Source organism: Equus asinus, chromosome 24 (genome assembly GCF_041296235.1).
Source record: "Equus asinus isolate D_3611 breed Donkey chromosome 24, EquAss-T2T_v2, whole genome shotgun sequence".
In the NCBI taxonomy this organism is placed as follows: domain Eukaryota; kingdom Metazoa; phylum Chordata; class Mammalia; order Perissodactyla; family Equidae; genus Equus; species Equus asinus.
Window position 1 is genome coordinate 43,517,745 of NC_091813.1, and position 23,020 is coordinate 43,540,764.

Consider the following 23,020-nt stretch of genomic DNA (forward strand, 5'->3'; position numbering starts at 1 on the left):
AAGAAATTCAGACAGAGAGGATGGATTTTCCCTAAGATCCCCATGCTTGGCAAGGGCAAAGTAGGAAGGGGCTCCGACTTTGGAACTTCCTGCCATGATCACTTTCTAAAACTCCAAGCTTGCTTCCTCCCCACTCTTGAGTTCTGTACCTCACATACCAGTAACTGTCAGGAAAGTGAAGCCCGAGCTTGGTTCCGTAGTCTCATTGATTCCAGAGTCGACTCCTGTGTCACCAACAGGGGGGCTGCCCTGTACTAGCTAGAGCCAGAAGAACAAGTGAAGATAACTTCAGGACCACCCCCTCCTCAACTGGTATCGGCAGAAAGGGATTTGTACTGCCACCATCTGGCCTTTGTGGGTGTCCCGGCCTCGGCAAGTGTGTGGTGAGAGGGAAGGAAACAGCACAAATTGTCTACTTTGCCATTCTCTTAAAATAAGCTTGGTGTGAGGAGGCTTCTGGAGGCAGCAGGAATGGGGCTGCAAAAAATAGCGTGTGGTACAGCTGCATCCTTTAGAACTTTGGGGGAAAACACATATTATTTACCAGACAATAATAGATACCAGCAAATAATAATGATTATTATAGTGTTTGGGATGGCAAACGCTGTAGTTAAGCTTCCAGAATGGCTCTCATTATAATCCCGTTTCCCCAGTCCCTTATGAAAGCCTTGAAATTTTCTCCAAGTAGGCCGATGCTGTCCATGTTTGGCCTTTGTCCAAAAGTGATTTGAACATAAGGAAATTTATTTGAGAAATATTTCACATTTTTGGGTCATGGTTACATTAGAGGAAAAAGCTACATCACTCAAAAGCAGTGGCAGCAATCTTAAGGAAGGAATTCAAAATGGTGGTGTTTTCCAGTCGCTGGAAGAAAGCATTAAACACCTTTTTTTTTTTCTTTTCCTTTAGAAAGAAAGAATTCAGAGGCCCCCTCTGACTATAAGATTTGGTCACTCTTGGTCTCAAGCCCAGAGGTGGGGACGGGTTCCCTTCCTCCACAGCAAGTTTCAGGCTGTGCTCCCTACACGAAAAAGAATCATCTACAGTAGATGCTACGCTGGTGTCTTTGGATCCATTTGTCATTTCTGAGGCTGCTTCCTGGTCCTTTGTGACTTCACATTTGGTGGCTCTTGGTGTTTTTGTTTCTGTGCCCCTCTCGCCATTGTCCCTCATTCTCAAAAAAAGAAAGGAAAGAAGGAAGAAAGGAAGGGAGGGAAGGAAGAAAGAGAGAAAGTGAGAGAGAGAAAGAGAAAGAAAGAAATTAAAGTGAGCTCTTTATTCAGAGATAAATATCCGCGTTTCCAGATCTGACCATGCCAAATGAAAAGGTTTCCATGGCCTTGTAATTCCACCCCCACTGCATATTTGTGGTGTTTTGCATTTTCACTTTGGTTATTTAATATACATATTAAATGCACACAGATCTGGTGATTTAATGTGATTTGGGGAACTCAGGCATTTCCTGTCATGCACATTCAGATTTTTCAAACCTTGTTTTTGGCTGATCGTGATTGTTACCATTAACACCAGGATTTGGATAGCCGGGTTCAAAGCACAAGCTTGGACTTCGTCCTCCCCTCGGGCATTTTGACCTCCTCACACTTGTGCTAAATTCATGCTACAGACACTCTGAGCAAGTTTCCAAGTCTCTTTATGGCCTCCATTTCTTCATCTATAAAATGAAGAAATTGTAGTATATTATCTCTGGGGTCCCTTCAAGTTCTAAATTCTATCACCTCCCTGAAGTTATTTGTTCATTGTTCTAGGAATAATCTCAACAGTTGTAAAGATGTTTATGAGTCCTCTGTCACCACCTCACGTTAGCCAAATTTTACCCATTCACATTCCTGACATCCCCAGTTATTGGCAGGAAAAAAAAGGTACTATTTTGGGGCATGGAGGACCAGAGCCGCTTGACCCTCATTCATTTGACAAACGTGTGTCGAGCTGAACTAGGAGCTGGGCATAGAGACATGAGCAAAACGGACACAGCCCCAGACCTCAGGGACTTCCCCGTTGGTTGGCAAACTTCTAAGTGGCTCCTTACTGGGAGTGACTGAGTGTCCTTAGGAGGTTATGTTTCAAACCAAGGGACTAGCAGCAAATGGAATAAGCCAGTAGGGGTGGAGAAGCAGAGCCTAACGGTGGTGGTGGAGTTGGGGTGGGCATTCCCCAGGTGAACAATCCTGTTTAGAACATCTGCCCTGGGATTCCAAGGCCTGGTTGGTTTATTGTCTTCCAGTCCTGTGCTACTGTTTGGTTAGGATATGAAGAGATGTGAATGGCTCACCTTTGTCAGCAAGACCCACAGAGAGGGGCATTTCTGCCAGCTTAGTTGCCTCCATAGGAAACCATAGGAAGAGAGGTCTATGTGTCCACAGTAAATTTTCATGTCCTAAAAAGTGAATCTCTTGGCTTTCCTCCTTAGCAGTAAACACCAGGGCATGGAGTACAGGGGTGAGGTCTGGAGCTCCAGGCTTGTCTGGCTTTGGGGTGACCTTGGGCAACTCAGAAGACCTTCTGCCAGTTAAGCGTGCAGTAACGTGGAGGGTGAAAGTTGCCAGGTCGCAAAGGATGCTGTTGTGGTCTTTGGGTGAGGGCGTGGTGCACCATGCTCATTGTGGTATTCCAAAAAGCGACTCGAGTTTCATTTCCTCACGCAGAGCTGGCAGGGCTGCATCCTGAGCAGAACCGTGAATGAAAGTCATGTCGAAATCACGCTGTGCTGCCTTAATTTTAGGGACTCATCTTAGGTCTGACCTGATGGCTGGAGAGTGTGCTGGTCTGACTCATGCCTGGGTTCTCCCCAGCGTGGGAGGCGGGGGGGCTGGTTTGGTCCAGTAGATGCTGACAGGCCCCTTCTCCTCTTTTTCCAGGAACGCTCACTCACAGGGTACCTTGCATGGAGAGAGGGCGCAGAGCAAACCATGTCACACCATCCAATGACACCAGCTGGTCAGCTCACCACCCCCTCTGGCTAAAACTCAAGCAAATAAAGCCGCTTCCTGTCATTAAGCATCTCAGAGGAAGCAGCCCTCCCTCCGTGGCCTCTAGCCCAGAGAAGCCAGCACGTCTTGGACCCACCAAGCGGGCCCAGCCTTCCTGCTGCCACCATCTCTGCTTCTCCCAGAGGAACTTAGGGATTTCGCCCCTGGTTTTAAAAAAACAAAACACCAACAAGCCACAAGGACCAATGTAGGTATTCTCCCCGCTCCATCTTCCAGGCTCAGAGGGTGAGGCTGGAAGATGATATGGATTTGAAAACAAAAATCTTTTTTTAATCTTTTTAAAAACTGCTGTGGTTTTGCTGCTACACTAAGAATTGTGATTTGCATTGTACGGTTTTGGACCTATACTGTCCACGTTTTGACGGCGGAGAGGGATCATACTGGAGTCCCAACGCTTCAGATTCATCTCTGTCCTGCCCAGGATGCACTTTTAAATGAAGAGTTAGAATATTTTATTGGCTAATATACTTTTCTTGTTATTTTTACAAAGGCCACCTTTATCCTTTTTAATGCCATATTTTCAGTGTTACACTTTTATGGCTTTTAATTTTCGATTTGACAGATGTAAGAAGCAGCATGAATAGTTTATACTGTGGTTTTTCAGAGACTGAATGCCAAGAGAACTCGGTAAATGTTTATTCTTCTCAGCTTTCTCTTTAAATTCCCCTAAATAGCGCCCCATTTGGGAACAGAGCAAGAGTGTTGAACTGAAGACCAAAATGCCCTCTAGGTGTAAAATAATCCGAGAGGGAATATTTGCTGGGCGTCACGAAAGACTTGGATGAAATTTCAACCCTGATGGTTTTCGGTGATCCAGGAAGTCAGTGAAGCAATCTCTCTATACGCAGAGCCCTTTCATGATAATTAGAATGGTATGGACAAACCAATGAAAACAAGAGGGAAAGTGAGAAAGATCACCCATGATTCTGTTTCACTGTTTGCTTTCTCCTGTCATGGTTAAGAGAAATGTGCAATTGGATCCTCAATCAGTGGGTGGAGGATAACAGGGTAGATTTTCTTGTGTGCACTTGTACAGTTGTAGCTGCGAGTCCAGAAGTCCTCTAGAGCATGTGTACTGGCACTGAGTCGGTGAGACAGTCGTGGAGTATCCCATTCTGATGAGTACAGAAAAAAAAAAAAAAGAGAAAAAATAAGAAAAAAATCCAAAAAAAGAAGAAAACTAAAAAAAAAAAAAATCAAATCACCTTGTGATTCAGTGTATCTGTTTACTAACTCAAATAAAGCAATTGTTCCCTCTGGAGGGGTCCGGGTGCCCCCTGCCCACAGGGCCGCTGAGCCGGCAGCAGGAGGGGTGGCGGGCAGCGGCGGGTGAGGCTGGGACGGTGTCGCGCCGGCCTTAGAGCCCCCGGGGCCGTGGGTGCAGTGTACATACTGTGTTTCTATATTCTCCTTTGTACAGAGTCACTTAACAAGTCAAGCTACTGTTTTACAGGTGCTCCTTATTTATTAGAGCTGTGAGAGCTTGGGGGACACACCTGGCGAGCGAGCTCGCTTTTTAAAAATGAAATTGGGGGGCAGGGGAAGGGAGGGGAGGGAGGGGAAGCTCGCAAGCCCAGGGAGAGATTTATAAACGTAAACAAAAGGAAAACTTCCGGCAACAAATTCCACCAACCAACCAACCCACCCCAACACCGAGTCCCCGCGCAGGAACCTGCACCCCTCCTCCGGGTGCTCATTTCCATGCTGGGCTCCCCCACATTCTCCTCTCTCCCTGACCGGTGTCAGATTCATCAAACGAAAATAAATCTCTAAGAAAAAAAAAATGCACTTACATGTGCTGATTTTGCTTTTCTCATTATTACGACTATTGTTGTTATGTTCCTTGTTACAGATGTTCACTTCTTTCCCCGAGGGAAAAATTTTTAGAAATAAAGTAAGTATGTTTTAAAAGATGTTGAGATATTGGGGTGACACTGGCCCTTCCCAACCTGCTGTGGATCATGCTGCTCTGTGAACAAGAGCCCACACGTGTGTTCCAGGGTCTGCTTCCCCACCACGTCCATTGTTGACAACACACACTGCGTGTAGAGCCGGTTCCTGGGCCTGTAGACTGTGGTGTCCCTTCCCGAATTCTAAGTCCCGGTCTTTTTTGGCTCCAAGGGTTTGGATCTAAGGCTCAAGAAGCACCGCACAGTGGATGCAAACTTCGCCCGTGGGTTCCCCTCCGATCAGTCGCATCTACTTGGAGGTGGTTTGTATGAATGGGAGGGGTCAATCTGGATTTTTTTTGGTACCTGAATTAAACATCAGAAAGTTTCTAAGGTAGAAAGTACATTAATACCTGGCTCTAGTCAATGTAGATCTAGTCTAGTCCTCTTGTTCTACATGTGAAAAAACTGAAGCCTAGAAAGGTGAATTGACTTGTCCAGAGTCCCACACTGAATTGGTTTAGCTTGTCAAAAAAACGAATGTTCATTAAAAGCTTAGGCACCATCAGCAATTTTCTCCAAATAGCCATCCTAGCAGAGGCTTCTGGATACCTGGTTTCTTTCTCTAGTGGAGCCTGAGGGAATCTCAGAGGTTCCTGGTGTGGGGTTGTGTTTATGACTCCATGGGAACTCCTCAGGCCCAGGTGAGGACGTGCCAGGACCCGGATGCTCAGCTGTGGCTGTCTGGTGCAAAGTGCCTGTTAGCGTTATTCATCTGGACTTGGCCGTAGAGTCAATTGTCCAGGATATCGATTTTGCTTTTGTGCTGTAGTCCAAGATTGCTGAGCAAATATTTTGACCTTTCTGGAAACAAAAGGTACCTTTGTTCCAACATGAAAAGATTCCGGGGCATCTCATTAGACATCGGCACACCTTTTCCTCCTTCCCTTCTTTCTCTTAATCTGAGTGTTCCCTGAGTGCGAAATCCTCTTAGTCCATCAAAACTATATATAAAGAGAAATAATACATAGAATAATTACATAGAAATCATAACGCAAATACTTATGAGCAAGTGGTGAGCGTATGGACATTAGCCTCATTTCATTTTCATGGTGACTCTGTGAGAAAGGTCCTTTTATTTTCCTTTTATTACCGGATCCAATCTGAAGAAAAACTGTTGACGTCTCCATGAATTGTCATTTTGACTTCCTGTCAGTTTGTGGCAGTGATTCAGCTTTGTTGAAAAGTGGCCCTCATTTTAAACTAAGCTAGAAAGTTGAGTGTTAACAGTTGCTGCTCACATACCATACTGAGTGTGGGGAAGTGCTGAGGCCACTCCGCTTTCTGAGAAACGAGTCAGGCAGTGCCTTCCTTGTTGGTAAAGCCCCGCCGAACCCAAGGTCCCATGTCTCATGCTGGGGGTGGAGACTAGAAAAGAGTAGAGCTCATAGCCCCTGCCGCAGAGCTTACATGGAATGAGAGAACAAGGCTGTGGACAAGATGGACCACTTCTTGGTCTCACCAGGGATCACTCTGAGTGTTTTCCAGGGTGTCTATAATTGCACATCTGGAGCCTTGATTCACAGCCTTGCAACCCACTCTCTTCTTGCAGGTGTTCCCTTGAGCCTCAAGCAGACTTGTAGGTGCCAGCTCATGCTGTCCACTTGCCACAGCCAAAGGCCAGGGCTGAGGCCCAGGTACAAAGGCACTCAAGACTCAGCCGACTCCTCCCCTCCTTTGCTACTCCTCCACCCCAGGGGCGAGAGTCTTAGTAGCTTCCTTGATCAGTTCAACAGGACCCCACCCTGGGACATGCCACACCCCGCTTACAGCTCTTCAGTGGTTCCCTGTGCCCTACAAAGGCAAAGCCACAGACCCAGTGTGGCATGCCAAGACCCCCCAGCTTTGGCCCCTGCTGGCCTCTCCCTGCCTGCCAGCCCCGCCTGCACTCCCCATGCTGAGTTAGGAGCTGCTTCCTGACACCTCTGCTCTCTTTCTTCCTTCTACATCTTTGCACACGGAGCTGCCTCTGCCTTCAATGTCTTCCCCTGTCTTCCCTGGGCAATTTCTGCAGCCCATCAAGGCTCAGCCAGCTACTGGGGTGATGCTCTCCTGGGTAACCTGCGGGCACCACTTCCTCCCTTCCCTTGCCAGGGCAGGTACCCCTCCATGCCCACCTCCATCCCAGTGCACATCACACTCTGCTTGTCCAGCTGCTCAGCTTTCTGTGCCCTTTGCTAGTTTCCAAAGTTCCTGAGGTTTGGGATCCTGTCTTATTTGCCTTGTATCTCCTAGGCCCAGCACATGGGAAGTTATTATGATTATTTTTAATACAATTAATAAGCCACCCCCTTCAAAGCTCAATTTACATGCCACCCCTCTGCGAAGCCAAGTCTGATTTTCCTGAGTTGCAATTAATCGCTTCTGCCTCAGGCTCTGTGGCTCTTGTTCAGACAGACTGAGGCCACTGCTCGCACTGCTCTTCCCGTGTCATCCAGGGTCCTAGAAGGTGGCCACTGTGGCCTTCCTAACTTTGCATCCTTGAAGAGCTCTTCTCCACCTTTGAAATGGGAAATGTCGGCTGAGTGGAGGCCCTTTTATCCTACTAGCCTAATGATAGGATAGTAAAACCCTGAAAACCAGCTGTGCAGCAAGCCCAGAAAGGCTGCAGAGTTTCGTTTCGTTTCTGGTGCTCAGGGGAGGGAGGTGCTGGTGTTACCCCCGACTCAGCAGTCGGTCAGTGCATCTTTGGGCTTCTTTTCAATACAAGGAGTGACACGAGGGGACAAGACTCAGTCACTGCTCTTTGGTTTCTGTGCTGTGCAATGATTCCAGGTCACGGAATATTATACTTTTTACCCAAAAGAGCCTTAGAGATCAGATAATTCCTCGATCCTTGGGCACACTTATAGATGGAAAGTTAATCTTCAGTACCCAGAAAGGGCCTCTCATTCTGTCCTCTTGACTGTGGCTGGAATGAACAGTTGTCACCAGTGTATGCGGTTGTTCTAGTGAAAGGAGGGGCCTCAGCTGAGAAACGGAAAATAGCTCACGTCCTTTAGGTGCTTACTCGGTGCGCAGCCCCATCTTCGAGCTGTGCCCACGTTCACTTATTGAACTCTCATAGCAGCCCTGTGAGGGAGGCACTGGTATTATCTACATCCCCATTCTATAGCCGAAGAAACTGAGGCATGAAGTTGCAGGGCTCAAGGCGCCGCAAAGAGGAAGAGGCAGAACCCAGCAGTGGGCTCCAGCACCCACGCTCCCCATGGCCGCGCTGAGCTGCCTCATCAGGGCCCAGGACGCCTGGCGGTTCAGGTCATAGGGCAAAGTTCAGGTCATTTACTTGGTGCCTAAACCATGAGATTGAAACATCTTTGACCTTTATATGGTGTTTGGAGAGAAAAATATCTACCTCTGCTGCTCCTGACACCTGGTTTTGAACACCGCCAAAAATCCAACTGTCAATATATCTGTCAATAAAGTGGGAGGGAGAAGGGATGGGGGCCTGTGCAGCAGCTCAGTGGGAAGAAGAGGAGAGAGAAGCACTTGGCCACCACGTTAACGTTCCTGGGGCAGGGAGAGAGGGAGCGTTTGGGCCAGGGGCTGTTTTCCATTTCCTACTGTTCTGACTTTCTGAGCTGCAAGCTGGGCTTTCTCGCATGGCCCTTGACTGGATAGGTGAAGGGACGCCCAACAAGAGCAGCCGTGGAGCTGCCAGGGCCACACGGGGCTGTGCTACTTTGCCCAGAACACAGGGGCCTGAATCCAAGCCACACAGGCACTTTTGGGTGGGGTCACTGGATCCCTGGTCGACTAGCTAACCGAACAAATGGACAGAAATATTGAAAGTGTCCACATTGCCAGACCCCACAATGGGGGCAGTCACTCAGACTATCTCAGGCAATTCTCACAAAGCCACACGCTATAGGCTGTGCGATCCTCATTTCTGCATGAGGAAGAACAGTCCAGGAAGGTTAGGGATCTGCTCGGGTCCCTCGGCTAGTAGGTAGGAGAGCCAAGATCTAAATCCTCTGCCCCCACATGCAGGGCTCTTTTGATGGCACCACAGCCCCAGAAATACGGCGTCAACTCAGGTCTTAATTCCGTTTGACTCTGAATCAGCCAATGGCACACATGCTTGATGATATCCTTCCAGACCTGTGGGAATGGATAATGCCCTCTTTCCTCACCCATTCTTCATATGCAGAGTTTTGCCAAACCAGCAGAGTGAACCCCCAAAGAAGGAATGAACAACACTGCTAATCTTAGTGGACATTTATCCAATGGGTACTAAATGCCTTTCCATTGCATTATTTTATTTATGCCTCACAACAACCCTGTGAGGTGGGTACTGTTATTATTCCCACTTTACAGATGAGGAAACTGAGCACATAGAAGCCTAGTAAGGGCAAAGCCTGGAATTGCATTTGGCAGTCTGTTACCAAGGCCCACACTTAACCAGCACACTCGCATTTTGGCCTCTCTCTTGTGGCCGGACAGATGCCTGCATGCATGAATAAAGGAGCATTGAATTGAGTACCTCCTGTGTGGCCAAGTTTTACAACAGTCACTTTCACATATGTCATCTCATTGAGACTGACTGGAGCATCAACCCTGAAAGTCATGCAGAAGAGCACAAAAGTGGTTCCCATCTCTTGAGTTATGGAAAAAGTCAATTGCCAATATTTTCTTTAACCTCCAATAAATTCCTGTCCTGGATAGAACTCTTCTTTGCAAACAGAGCCAGCCTCATGATCCAACAATGCTCAAGGGGAACGCTCAAGGGGATTCCCTCCACAGCTCTTTACTGTGCCTGTTTCCACTCATCTGCTTTCCTCTAAGAGCCTGGGGGCAAGGACCAGGGCTAATTCATCTTTGCATTCCCTATGTGCACCTAGCATGCAGCACTCACTCAGTGTGGAAGGACTGAGTTTTCTGGGCCATGGATCCTGACTGTTCTGCTTCCCATGCCCTGTGGGTGAAGAATTAGTTGGGTCCCTTGAATCTCCTCCACATCCTCTGTGTCTTCAAAACGCCCTTTCCCATTTCCTGTTCTGGGCTTCCCTCCAGAGCTTCAGCAGGTGAGGCTGCTGGGAAGCCCATGGTGTCAGAGCAGCAGGTGAGGGGCCACCACCTACCCAGCTGTGTGACAAGGCCAGCTTGGGAAGGGCACCAGAGGAGTAGTGTACAGCCTCAGCTGGAAGCACTGAGTCTCGGGGTAATAAGGGTAACCCCTAAATTTCCCCCTCCTACTTCTGGTGTGAACACCTCACATTCCATTTAAATGTTCCATATAAGATCGTTTCCGTTATTAGAAATACTTGAAAAAACTTTTTGTTAAGGGAAGGCTGGCATGTGAGTGAGCGAGCTGTGGAAGCCATGCCCATTGACCTCGATGAAGAAAGGGAAGGTGGATGCCTTCGGATATGTATCCAGAACCTTTAGGCTATGTGGTAATTTGTTTTCTTCTTTCTAGGTTGATTTAAACGAAAGGGCAAGACCATTACAAAATAAAAACAATGCAAACAATTATAGGTAGAAAGAAAGAACAGTTTTCTGAAACAACAGCACAAAACAGAGTTTTTTTTTATTTCACACTCCCTGGCACCCCCAAACCCCCACACTGCACCAGACCTTCCTTCCCAGTCTCTGCCGGTTGGCTCACAATGTCGACTTCACATACAGTAGCTGGATTAGGGCTCGGGACCAAAGGCCAGGAACGCAATAAGATACTTTTATACTTATTGATCCTTTAAAAAAAGAGTTTGTTTTCATGAAACTTTAATTCTTTTTTATTTTATTTTTTTTTAGCTTTTTAGCCTAACTGCTACACATTTTATCCCTGTTCTTTGTGAAATGCTAATCCAGCCCGGGGTTTTCGTTTTCCGGGTGTAACTTTTCAGAAATTGTATATCTGCCTAGCAACCCAGCAAGGGCTGCCTATGTCACGGTATCACATGTCAGAAAGATGAAAAGGACTCCAAATCTAAGCTCTCCACAAACTTGGCCCTCAAAACCTGGGGCAGAGCACTCCTTGGCCTTCATATAAATGGCAGGAGAGCCATTTCAGGGCCAGGGAAGTGCAAAGTTCTATCTTGTTGATGACAGAAAATGACACATGACCTCAGCTCCGCTCGGTGGGGACGATCAAACCAGAAACAAAGGCTGTATTTTTCTCCACTCTCGTCCCTGCTGTCAGCTTCCAAGTGCAACCTGAGCCTGGATTCCGAACCCAGTGTCCAGATTAGAGATTGTTGACTCAGATTTAGTGGTGAAACGTGAGCCCGAGTCTGTTGATGGCAGGCCTTTAAGGAGCAAGTTTACTTAAGCCAAGAGGGAGATTGTATGTCAGACGAGAGCCTGGCTTCTCTTTATCACAAACTTCCTGATCTGCCTCTGTTTTAATAGTTTCCACCACCACCACCAAAAGAGAGACAGCAAGAGAGAGAGACAGAGAGAAAGAGAGAGACTGAGTGAGTGAGAGACAGAGAGAGACAGACAGGAAACACTGTTCTCAGTTCCATCTCCTCAGTGTCATAAATCAGGAAATTAACAAGTGTGTAACTGGCCTTTGCCACAGTCAAAGACAATGAGCTTTTTGTGTTTCTTACCAGTGGCCAGCACTTAACATAATCAATGGAGAGCTCCACTCAGAAAGGATAAAAAATGGGGGCTTGATCTAGCCATTTAAAGTATATTTCCTAATCCTCAGGCACATGGCTTTTATGAGGCTCAAATATGGCTTAGAAACTTGCCTTTTCGGTCTGAAGGCAGGTCATTAAGAGAAATCATTACGTCGCTTTCCCCCGTCTCTCTCTCTCTCTCCATTTTTACTTTGGCACCCTCCCGGCTTTTCCTTGGCTTCTGATTTCAACCCTCTTTTAGATTCTCTGTGCCTTCAGTAATTTATGTGCAAGATATTTTCCCAACCTCCAAATGTTTTTCCATTTGGCAAACCATGTCCCGAAGCTTCCACACAATGTAACTGTAGAGTTCATTTATACTAGAAAACATAAGCTTGGTTAATGGAAAAGCCTAACAAGCCAATGTCGGTGACCCCGTGTGCCTGGGCGGCATCACAGACTGGTCCTCCAGGCCACCCCTGGGGATGCAGTGGGGGTGGGTGTCAGGGAGGAGTCTTCCAGGTTGCCGCAGATGCTTGGCTTCGACCTTTCTTGTCTCCGAAAAGGAAAGAATTTCTTCCAAGCCCCTTTCTCATATAGTTTTTGGAAGCTTCAGGGCACCATATGGAGAATCATTCCACAATTCTTCTGATGGTTTTTACGTGAGCAGCTATAAATTGGATGGTTTCCTTCAGGTCCCATATCCCTGTAGTACCTGCTTTGGATTGTCGAGAATAGTCCCTGAATATGTGAGTCCTGTGCTGTTCGTGACAGGAATGGAAACCCAGATCCTCTCGTGGTGGGCGACAGTGACTTTGGGAAATGGAAATTTGGGAGGAGGTGGGGTCTGTCACAAAAGCCTTTCCAATGGGTCACTAGGGTGCTTTATTCCATGACTTTTTCATTCCAAAGTCATAGATTTAGGACTGAGGCAGAAGTTGAGGCTAATGCCTCTTCCCCCAATACAGTGCTCATTAGCTTATCTCCAGGGCTCTTAATAAGCCAGGCAGGGCTGGGCCTCTTGGTGAGGTATACTGGAGGCTAATGGCCTGGGTTTATATCCAGTCGCTCACAGGGCATCTCTAGACAACATTTTGGCTTCTGAAATATGAGCTCTATTCATTGAGTAACTGACACTTTTCTTTCTAAACAGTTGCAATGATACAAACTCCCCGCATTTTACTTTGTTAAAAGGTGGCTTGTGAAGTGCTCCCTCAACTCTTGACCCAATATTCTGTTGATTTAATAAGCAAATCAAAAGCAGAGTCATTCTAATAAGGATAAGATTTTAGGCAAGTCTTTTTAGGGTGTTTATTTTTCTTGGAGAGCATTTCCTTGATTCATTGAATTTCTTTGGCCCTACAGAGGAGCGCCAGGAAGGCGGAGGTTGGTGAACATACTCTAGTGAACCACCAATGAGTGAGGAATCAAACCCGTACACCCCCAAACACGCCCGTTGAAAAATCATAGTACTGAAGATTGGTTGGCTCTGGGAACTCATTTACTCAGATGTATTTTTAGGCTTTTGTTTATCTTTCTTGATTGATAAAGTAATTATCAAAATGCGTTAGAAAATAATAGCCAACTGGTGAGAAAAGGAACAGTTGGCGGAAGCAAAGCAATGGCGGAAGAGCATCCACAGACTCTACTTCAGGCTTTCCAACAAAGCTCCATGAAAATGCGTCCTCTCTTCTGCCTTTCCCTTCTTTGGGAGGTTGATCAAGGCTCTGGCTTGATGAAGCCTCCTCTATCACACACCGTCTGATTAACTCCCCCAGAACGGCTTCTCTCGCCCTCCCTTCCCCTCCGGTTCCCCTCTCCCTTTCCTCACCTTTTCTCCATCCCTCTGCACTCTGAAGTCTGCTACAGGCCAACCAGAACCCCAGCAGATGTTTGTGGTTTATGAGCCAAGTAGGAGCCTGAAGGATCAACCAAATACCAGCCCCACTGAGAGGTGGAACCAGGCCATCTGACATCAGAAACACAGAACGCTGGCCCGTCCACAGGGCCGGGGCTTCCAGGGAGCAGAAGGAGGGCTAGATAATTAGCTGGCATAGCCTTCGTGTTGGGCCATTGCTTTGCCTTCTGAAGAGCACACAGAGGGCTTTCATGGAGGTTCAGGGAGGTTGGGCGAGACCCTCCATGAGTCCACCTCCCTGGCTGGCAGTCCTGGCCCACAATGGCCTCCCCTCATGCCAGAGCACCATGTGGTGCCCTGACTGTGGCTCCTGGCACAGGAACGAGCAGGAGGTTAAGGATCGCTACTGTTGGTAACTTGGAAGTGCTATGTGACCCAAGAGACATCCCTGCCCCCCACCCCACTGCAGGACCAAATTAGGAGGATGGACAGAGTGTGGTGTACAGATGGAAGATTGACGTTTCTGTCTCAGCTCCACCATTTGCTACTGTGTGCTGTTGGCTGTGTTTGTTTTAATGTCTCCAAGGCTTGGTTTCTCCAACAGTGATATGGAGATTATAATACCTACCCTTAGGGCTACTTCCAGAATTAAATGCTAGTATATATGCTAGCTCTGGGCCTGTTTTCCCTCAGACCCATTCCTTCACGTTTCCTGTTCTGCCTCGCATGGCAGGGCCCCTGACCCTGGCTGAGTTCAGCCAATGGGAACTTGGGAGAAGGTATTTCTTTCCCTCTCTTTCTGCCTCAGGCAGCTTCTCCAGCAACCTCTTCCTCTCTGCCATTTCTCCAGTCTCCTCTGGAAAGCCCTTAATACTGCAGCTCCCACAATGGCCTCCTCCCTTTGTCCCTTCAGCCTCAAGGTTACCTCACTGTCACCTGTCCAGCTTCTCAGCTCACCATCACCTGTGTAGCCAGTCCCCTTCATTGAATTCCCTTGCATATAAATGCCCGAGATGCTTTCTGTTTTCCTGGTTGGACCTTGGTTGGTAAAGTGTGTGAGCGTGTAAATGTGTTGCACACCGAGGTGGAGACAGACCTCCTGAAGATCACATTCCACAAGGTGCAAGGGGGCAGGGCTGCTCACCTGGTTCTTTTCACTCTAAGCATCAGATCCTGGACGTGGACCGTAAGGTCAGGATCTTCCTGAGCCAGCTGTCAATCTGAAACAATTTCCACAGGGGTTCTTCAACTTGGGATTTTATAAAGACAGAAACATGGGATAAGAAGTATATATGTTTTTATCATGTATTAGCTAAAAAATATATACTGTAATAAAACGTACCCAGGGGACTTCAGGTGTGCCTTTCATTTACTCTTTGCTAAGGAAGCTACAAGCAGTGTGGTCTGGTGTGTCTAGACTCTTCTAGATTTTGTGGACCTTTTTCTGAGTCTCCCGCTATTCCTGTTCCACACCTGGTAGCATTGTCTTGTTTCCCAGCCTGTGCTCCGTTTCAGTGAGGGAGCCATGAGTGTTATCTTATCTCTGCACTGCTAAAGGAGGTTGTCTCCATCAACCTCCTGCCCATCCCTTCCCAGGTTTTGCTCTGCCCTCTGTGCTGTTTGTCTCTGTCTGCCCTCTGTCTTCTGGTTCTGCTGTGCTGTGGGGATGGAGAAAGTTCTACTCCACTCCTTTTGGCAGGAAGAGTAACTTCCTCATTGAGGTCAGAATTGAAAATGGATTTCCCCATTGGGCAGAGAGAAGGAGGCCCACACTTCCTGTGCAGTGTTATTAATCGGAGCCCCTCCCCTGCCTGTGACTGCCCAGGCTCAGGCCGGGCCCTGCTTAACCGTTTCCTGCCCAACATTGTGAAGACCCAAAGGAACTGTGCGAGCTATAAAGTGCTTTCTATTTAATTGTTATACTTTGCGGGCCATCACTCTTTGGGTGTGGAGATACCTGCTGTGTGGGGAGAGCCCAATGGCCAGGGTATCCCACAGGAGAGGAAAGCTGAGTCCAGCGGGAGAGGGGCAGGGGCAGAGGAAGTTAGAACAGCAGTGCCCTTGCCTGAGGAGCGCATTTAGTACATTTTTCTCCCTCCCGTCCCCACAGGCAGAAGTATATTTCATCTCAAACTGACAGGCCTTCAAAGACATTCTTTATGGGTAAGTCTTCTCTCCTCTCCTTTGCCTGGATTTCACGTCACTCCTATTGAAAGTATGGTAATCAAACAACATGGGGGTATTTTACACACATCTGTGACCTCACAGATGACACTGTGCACTGAAGTTTACAGTTGGGAATCCTTAGGCTGGTGTGTTTGCACTACCCAAACCTCATGGATTCCATTCCTGCAACTTTGGAATCATCTCTTTCTCATATATTCATAACTCATAACAGGTTACAGCTGGAAGGGACTTTGCTGTTCCTATTGTTCCCTGCACCCATTTCTGCACATGAGGCGCTGAGATACAGAGAAAGGCTGAGTGACTTGGCCAATGGCAGATAGCTAGCAAGGGGCAGTATCAAGATGAGAACCTGGGTCTTTATGAACTCTTAATCTAGTGCTCCTTCCAGAGGCCACCATGTCAATTAAAACCAACTCAAGCTTTTGCTACAGGGGTATGAGTTGTGGTCCACAGATGTACAGCCCAAAGAAAATTAATGTTGCACTGGTAAATGTTTAACTATGGGCTCTCTGGGGAAAAAAATGCATGTGTATACAAGTTTGTTGAAAATTTTGCTGATATTAAGGATGTGTAGCACACAATTTACAATAATAATAAAATATACACCACTCTGTTATAAATTCTATAAAGCAAATAGGCTGTCACAAAATGCTTTTGTTGATTTGTGCTGAATTCTTGTACCTATACCTGATTGCCATTGCTGAATAAGTGTTCAATGATGTTTTCTCATATGTTAACACGTAAGACAGAACTGGAACCACAATGATAGAGGCTGGAAATTTGTCCATTCATTAATGACATGAGCAACTTCTTTTCTAAATCAGATATTAGTTTTCAAATACTGGGAGAATAGCACTTCAAATTTTTTTGCCACTCACAGTGTAACAGCCATAGACACTACATATTTTAAAGTTTAATCCTCATTATTAACATTTTCCATCACTTCCGTAAGTCTAGGCAATCAACAAAATAATAAATGAAGGCCTGATTTCTAGCATATGCTGATTTCCATGGTGTAAATATTTTCACCATGATCAATTTCAAGCTAACAACATGGTGTCATTGAACTCAGAGTAGGCAGGACTCGTGGTAGCAGCACCTCAATTTATACAGTATTTCCACTATTCAGACATAATGGACATAAATAACCTCAAGAGCATAGATAACACTATAACGTGGTAAAATAATTGGGGAGTGGTGCATTTTGAGTGTCTGTTTCCTTTGTTATTAACATAACTTATTTAATTGTCATCTGTATAATTTAATTTTTAATCATGTCTCTATTTAGCAACTAGCTCACAAAATTCCTGAAAATTTAGAATGGGCTTTTGTGAGCTGACCGGAGCAGCCGCCAGCACCCCGCTGGCAGGAGAGGGACAGGCTGCTGTGCTTTGTTTCAGAGTCTGCCCAAGGCACTGGGCCCAGGAGACCAGGTCAGCAGCCATCTAGGTAGGAAGGTAAGGAGGCCTGGGCAGGACTCATGCTGAGGGCTCGAGGTGGATGTAAGAGCGTGGGTCAGATTCTATGTAGTACGTAACTAAAGGTTTTTTGCAGGGCGTACGTCTTTCCAAAAGTGACAGAAACTAAATATTTTCAAAATATTAGATAGTTAAAGAAATTGAGAGGATAAAAGGGAAAAAGGGGAAAGAGAAATAAGGAGAAAAAGAACTGTTACTTAAAATGACCCTTTATTAAGAAAGTCATTTGCTGGCACGAAAGCTTAGGCCCGCTTTTGTGGACACTCCCACGGGCCTCCCACCGGCGAGCTGCGATGGACGCTGCCCCAGCCCCGCCCTGGCCATTCCCTCGGTGAGGACCTGACCTCTCGCTGCTTTGGAAGGAGAGGATGAGATTACCAGAGCTCCGGATCCATTTTTGGATCAAATGAAAACGCAGGCTAATCCTGAGCGTGTTCCTCTCCTCTTACAGATGCTGGCCTCCCTGGAGGGGTGGGGCTTCAGATCCCTGACAGTCCCAGCCCTAGGACGGTGTCGGAAAGTCACATGCTGCTCACGAGGTCTGCGCTGCCCCTCCTGACCTCCGGAAGCAGCACCCTTTGTGCGCCTGGTGAACCCATCTTTCCAGACAACTCCAGCGTCCCCTCCCCTGGGAAGCCTTCAGGGATGAAGCCCCCAGGCAGTCACCCACTCCCTCCTCATTTCTCCCATAGCGTTTGCTGTCCTTTGCTACACCGTTTATTCTCTTGTCTATGTTCTCAGTGGGACTGTGGGCTCTTTGAGCGAAAGAAGCTTTTTTTGTCGGTACTGGGTGCACAATAGGTCTCAATAAATCTTAGACCCCATGTCACCTTGTTTAGTGATTCTCAAACATAAGTGCATAAGAATTACCTGAAAAATGGATTAAAACGCAGATCCCAGACTCTAGACCCATGGCTTTGCAATCTGGGTCTTTAATAAGATTGTGTGACTCTGATGCACATATGTTCACAAACTACACTTTAAGAAATACAGATTGTTCAAACTTTTCATTTTATTGGTGAGGAGCCAGAGGGCTAGAGATGAAACGTCCTGCGTCAGGACCCTTAGAGTACTTAGAGTAATGGAAGATCACGGTGGTTTGAGATAGAACCGCCTCAAATTCTCGTTAAGTGAACTAAGCCAGTCACAGCCATACTGCTGATTGCTGTTAGGAATATTTAAAAATATCTTGAGCTAAAATCATTGCACACCGCCTCGTAAAGCAATGACAAGACTCTCCATATTTAGATGCCTCGACTAAAAGGGTATGAATCTAGATATCAGAAGTTACCCCTGGCCTATTACTAGGAGTGTCTCCTTAGAATTTGAAGTGTTTTCTCACTGATGTCAGAACAAGGCCCTCGATGATTTTTGCCTCTAAATTGTAATTAGCCTCAATGGCTGTCACAAGAGCCGTTTGCCACAAGCTCTATTTCCAGCAGAGTGTCCTCCGCCCGCCTCCTGATGCTCACAGTTCGCGGCGGCAGACACAGGGCCCCAAACTAGACCCAGTGTTCAGGTGTCTGGTTCATGCCTATTTTTATGAGCAAATCTGTGTTTCATCTGTCAGTTGTTTGGCGAGTGCCATGCATGCTGGTTACTGCCTTGGGCAGAGGTGCCACCTAGAGGGCCCTGTGACTACCACCGTGGCTTGGCAGGAGCTGGGCCGCCGAGGCCCTGAGGAAGCCCTGCAGCCACCCACTGAGGGTCACAGCAGCTCCTAAGCAGCCCTGGCACCATTTAGAGGAGAGGGTTGCCAGGGGAACCCGGGAAGGACAGAGGGATAGCTGGCTGGTTCTAAGCATTCAGCTTCCTTTCTCCATGTGATTCTGATAGGAACTGGTCTGGAACTCTGTTTCTCGGCCACAAGGTGTCAGCAGTGGGCTGGCCAGGTGCCGGCTCCCAGCGCAGCCCTGAGGAACGCCCTGGCGCACAGAGAAGGTGTCGCTGGCTGCCCTTTGAAATTTTTTGTTTGGAGAAGTTGCCTTTGTTATTAGTAGGGGCATGATTATTAAGTTACCAAAAGGCCACCCCTCCTCGGTCTTGCCTGTGGATAAGCCACAAGCCTCTATGTGCCTTCAGATGAATAAAATAGCCGCTGCAGGGCATCTCGACCAAGCCCGATGGTGGCTTGAAGAGGTCAACGCAGGTGGGGACAGGGGGATAACGCTGCAGAAAGCCATGATGTACGGAGTGTGGAGACAGAAGAATACAGGACAGTTATTTTTTTAAAAAAAATCTGGACGTCCATTCTGGCTTGTTTGCTTGAATTTGAAGTCTGGGTTTGCTTCTCCATCTGTAAAATGCCATAGTCCCCATTTTTCAAATGGCAATAGTCACAGGGTTGTTATGTGGATCAAATGAGACAAAATGATTTGCGAACTATGAGGTACTGTATACACACTGGCGCGGGTCTTGGGATTCGTTTGACCTGAGCTGTGTCACAGGGCTTCCTTCAGACGGGATGTGAGCTCCTGATCTGGCCTGATAGAGTCATCTTCCAATGAGTTTCTTCCTGGATGCCTTTCCGTGGCTTGTTTCCAAGCGGAAAGCTGGCAGTGGCTGTTCGGTCTTCCTTCTTCGCTGAGCCTGATTTTCCATACTGGAAGAAGATGAAATGCACATTTCAGAATGTAACTTTTTCCTGCAGGACACTATCCCCTATGGTGGAGTGATGGAGAAAAATATGAGATGAAGTCAGGGGATAACTGAGTAACATAGTGATTTATAAACTCATGGAATGAAATGAAGGCGTTTTTTCCACTGGTGGGGTCATTTATTATGTCCTAGCTGGCCAGATCCGAGGGTTGAAGAGGCTTTGGTTCCTGAGCAATAGAAATAGCAGGAAACAAGTTTCTCCATTGCTCCTCTTTCAAAAACATGGAATTCAGCTGATGTTGAAATATATCCCCGTCATAGGCCTGACTTAAGACTCCTGTGCTCATCACCTTTTTGGGGTCAATGGGGACTGAAGCCTAGACCCCGTCACCTTGAGATGATGTCAAAGAAGAGCCGAGGCTGTCACCACTGGTCATTGCTCTGTGGAGCTTTTCCTGTGACCCATCTCTTGGTGGAAGTGAACTACCCTGAAAATATCCCATGAAAACCTCTGATGGGAATTTCATTGTAATTTTACAAAGTTATATATTAATCTGTGCAAAAGTGACATCTTTAAGATATAGAATTTTTCCTTCCATGAACATGGTGTGTCTTTTCATTTATTCCGTTTCTCTTTTATGTCTTTCAATAAAAAATTTTGTTTCTTTATAAAGACTTTGCTCATCTTATATTTGATTCATTCCTAGATAAATTATAGCTTTTTTTTGCTACTGTAATGTATCTTTAAGAATATCTACATTTTCTAATTGTTGCTGGTATGTAGACAAATGTGTGTATGTGTGTGTCTGTGTGTGTATTGATAGCTGTTAACTGGAGCCTTATTAGTTCTAATAGTTTGTCTATTGTTTTGGATTTTCTGTGTAAACAATCCTATCAAATAATACCAGTTTTATTTTTCCCGTTTGATCCTGATATGTTCGATTTCTATTTCTTATTTCTTACAGTGTTGCTTAGCATTCTGAGGTCATCCTGCTACTCAACCTGACTTTAAGGGAAATAGTTTTTTTGCATAAATGTTTTATTTTGGAATAATTCTAGATTTACAAGAAAGTCACAGAGTACACAAAGTTCTCGTATACTCCTCACCCAGTTTCTCCTATTGTTAACATCTTACATAACCATGGGTTATGAAACTCATGTCAAAACTAAGAAACCAACACTGGTGAACCACTAACTAAATTCCAGACTTTGTTGAGATTTCAATAGTTCCTCCACTAATGTGCTTTTTCCGTCCCAGGGTCTAATCCAGGAGGCCCCAGTGTGTTTGCTCATTAACTCTCCTTAGTCTTCTCTGGCCTATGACAGTTTCTTATTCTTTCTTTCTTCTTCGTGACCTTGAAGTTTTGAGGAGTACTGCTTAGGTGTTTCGTCGCATGTCCTTTAATTTGGGTTTGCCGTTGTCTTTCTCACGATTAGACTGGGGTTATGTTTCCTGGGAATAAGACCAGAGAGGGTAAGTGCCCTTCTCATCACATCATAGCAGGGATCCATTCTGACAGCATGACTGATCACTGGTGAAGTTAACCTTGTCACCCCACCAAGGTCGTGTTTGCCAGGTTTTTCCATGGGAAAGTGACCCACCCACCCACCCCTGGCTTTCCGTTCTCTAGTCTTTGGAAGTAAGTCACTAAGTCCATCCCACCCTCAAGGAGGGAGAATTAAATTTTACCTCCTAGAGGACAGAATATTTACACATGTTATCTGGATTTCTTCTGGAAGGAAGACTTGTCTTTTCTATTCATTTAATTGTTTGTTTATTCACACGTATTTATATCAGCATGGACTCGTGTACGTTTATTTCGTACTTTGGGATGTACTATGTTATTTATTTTGTTGTTCAAATTCTTCCAGCCTTGGCCATCAGAAGCTCTTTCAGTTTGGCTCCTGTGCCCCTTCCACTTGCCCCCATCCTTTTGATTTTGGCACTTCCTTTCTTTCTGAGTGATGGCTGTGCTCATTACAACTGGAGTGTCACTGCCTCTAGGCCTCTCAGCTGACAGAGCTATGAAATAACTGTATGCATGCTAACCAATATATGCACAGAGATCTATAATTTTGTCTGTAGTTACCCATTTTCGTCTTTATTAGGTTAAACATGAGTTCATACTGATGTCTCAGATTCTAATCCAATAGCACATGGTTCATTCCAGGCTTCCCCCTTCTTATCCATAACTTCTCTCTCCAACTGTGAGAAATCCAGCTCCCACATCCACCATCCATTTACTTACAAAGGGAGTAGTTTTAACGTTCCACCACTAAGTTTGCTGAAATTTTTTGGGAGCTATCCTTTATCAGGTTAAGAATATTTCCTTCTGTTCTTAGTGTTTTTAAAAAATTTAAATCGTGAATTTTTAAGTCATACATTTTAAGTCAACCATCTATTGAGATGATGGTATGAAATGTTAAATTCTCTTTGTATTTCTGAGTCAAACTCAGCTTGGTCATAGAAGTTTTAAATATTAGATTGAAGCACAAGAAATTGCTGTGTTTGTAGGTTAAAAATGGTTGAATACCAGCAACTCAGTATATTGCTGGATTTTGTTTGCTAATCATTTGTTTAGGATTTTTTAGTTCATAAGTGAGATTAGCTAACAATTTTCCTTTCATTCACTGTTCTCTACCCCTGAAATACAAGGGCTTGCTGCTAAGAAGCCAGGAATATCTTTTAATTATCTCTAGAGAAGGTTATAAAGACTAAGGTTATTGCCTTTAGGAAAAAAAAGCAACGCATAGAGAATAGAGATGCAAGGGGAGGGGATGGTGACGGTGCTGGAGAAAGGAGGGGGAGTCTGGCTGATTCAAGGTGAAGCCCCCAGCCTACCAAACAGCTGCAATAACTTCTATTGTTTCACCCTGGGGTCCTCCCCGCACCTCAGATACTATCCCCACAAATCCCTTAGAATGGGGGAGAGGGACAAGATGCCCCCAGGCTGTTTAAGAGACTTGGTTGCAGACTATGAGCTCTGAATCCTATGTGCATTGGGGTGGACACTTACCTTTCTCTCCTCAGGCTTTCTTCCTTCTGCCTCAGATGATAGCACGCTTTCTTCCTTTAGAGAATTGCTCCTCCATGTCTGTGTCATTGGTTCTGATGAGGCCACCAGTCCCTGGACTTTGCCTCATGCCCCACTGCAGACATGGGTGTGTGGCCCAAGCTTGGCCTAGTCTCCGGCCTTAATGATTGGTCCATATGGTGGACAGGAGGAGACTCTAGTTGGTCTCATTAGAATCCTTCCATGAGATTAAAGGTGCTGATGGTGTTACTGAATCTCCCTTTCTCTCCTCTTGGAGCCTGACTGAGCTGGAAGGATGGAAGTCTGGAACTGCCTGCTGTCAGTTTCCCTTTTCTGTGTCC

At 46.1% G+C, this 23,020-nt stretch overlaps 1 protein-coding gene across 7 annotated transcripts in view; it reads left to right on the plus strand.

Moving 5' to 3' along the window:
- Nucleotides 1-20,459, plus strand: part of SOBP (sine oculis binding protein homolog) — a 171,789-nt gene extending 151,330 nt beyond the window's left edge. For 3 of the 7 annotated variants that reach the window (XM_070496637.1, XM_070496635.1, XM_070496636.1), the window contains exon 7: nucleotides 2,877-20,457. The gene's annotated coding sequence lies outside the window, so the exon portion shown is untranslated. Of the gene's footprint in view, nucleotides 1-2,876 lie in introns of all 7 variants that reach the window. The other 4 variants (XR_011497867.1, XR_011497868.1, XM_070496634.1 and 1 more) reach the window with 3 other exon arrangements.
- Nucleotides 20,460-23,020: the final 2,561 nt, after the last annotated feature.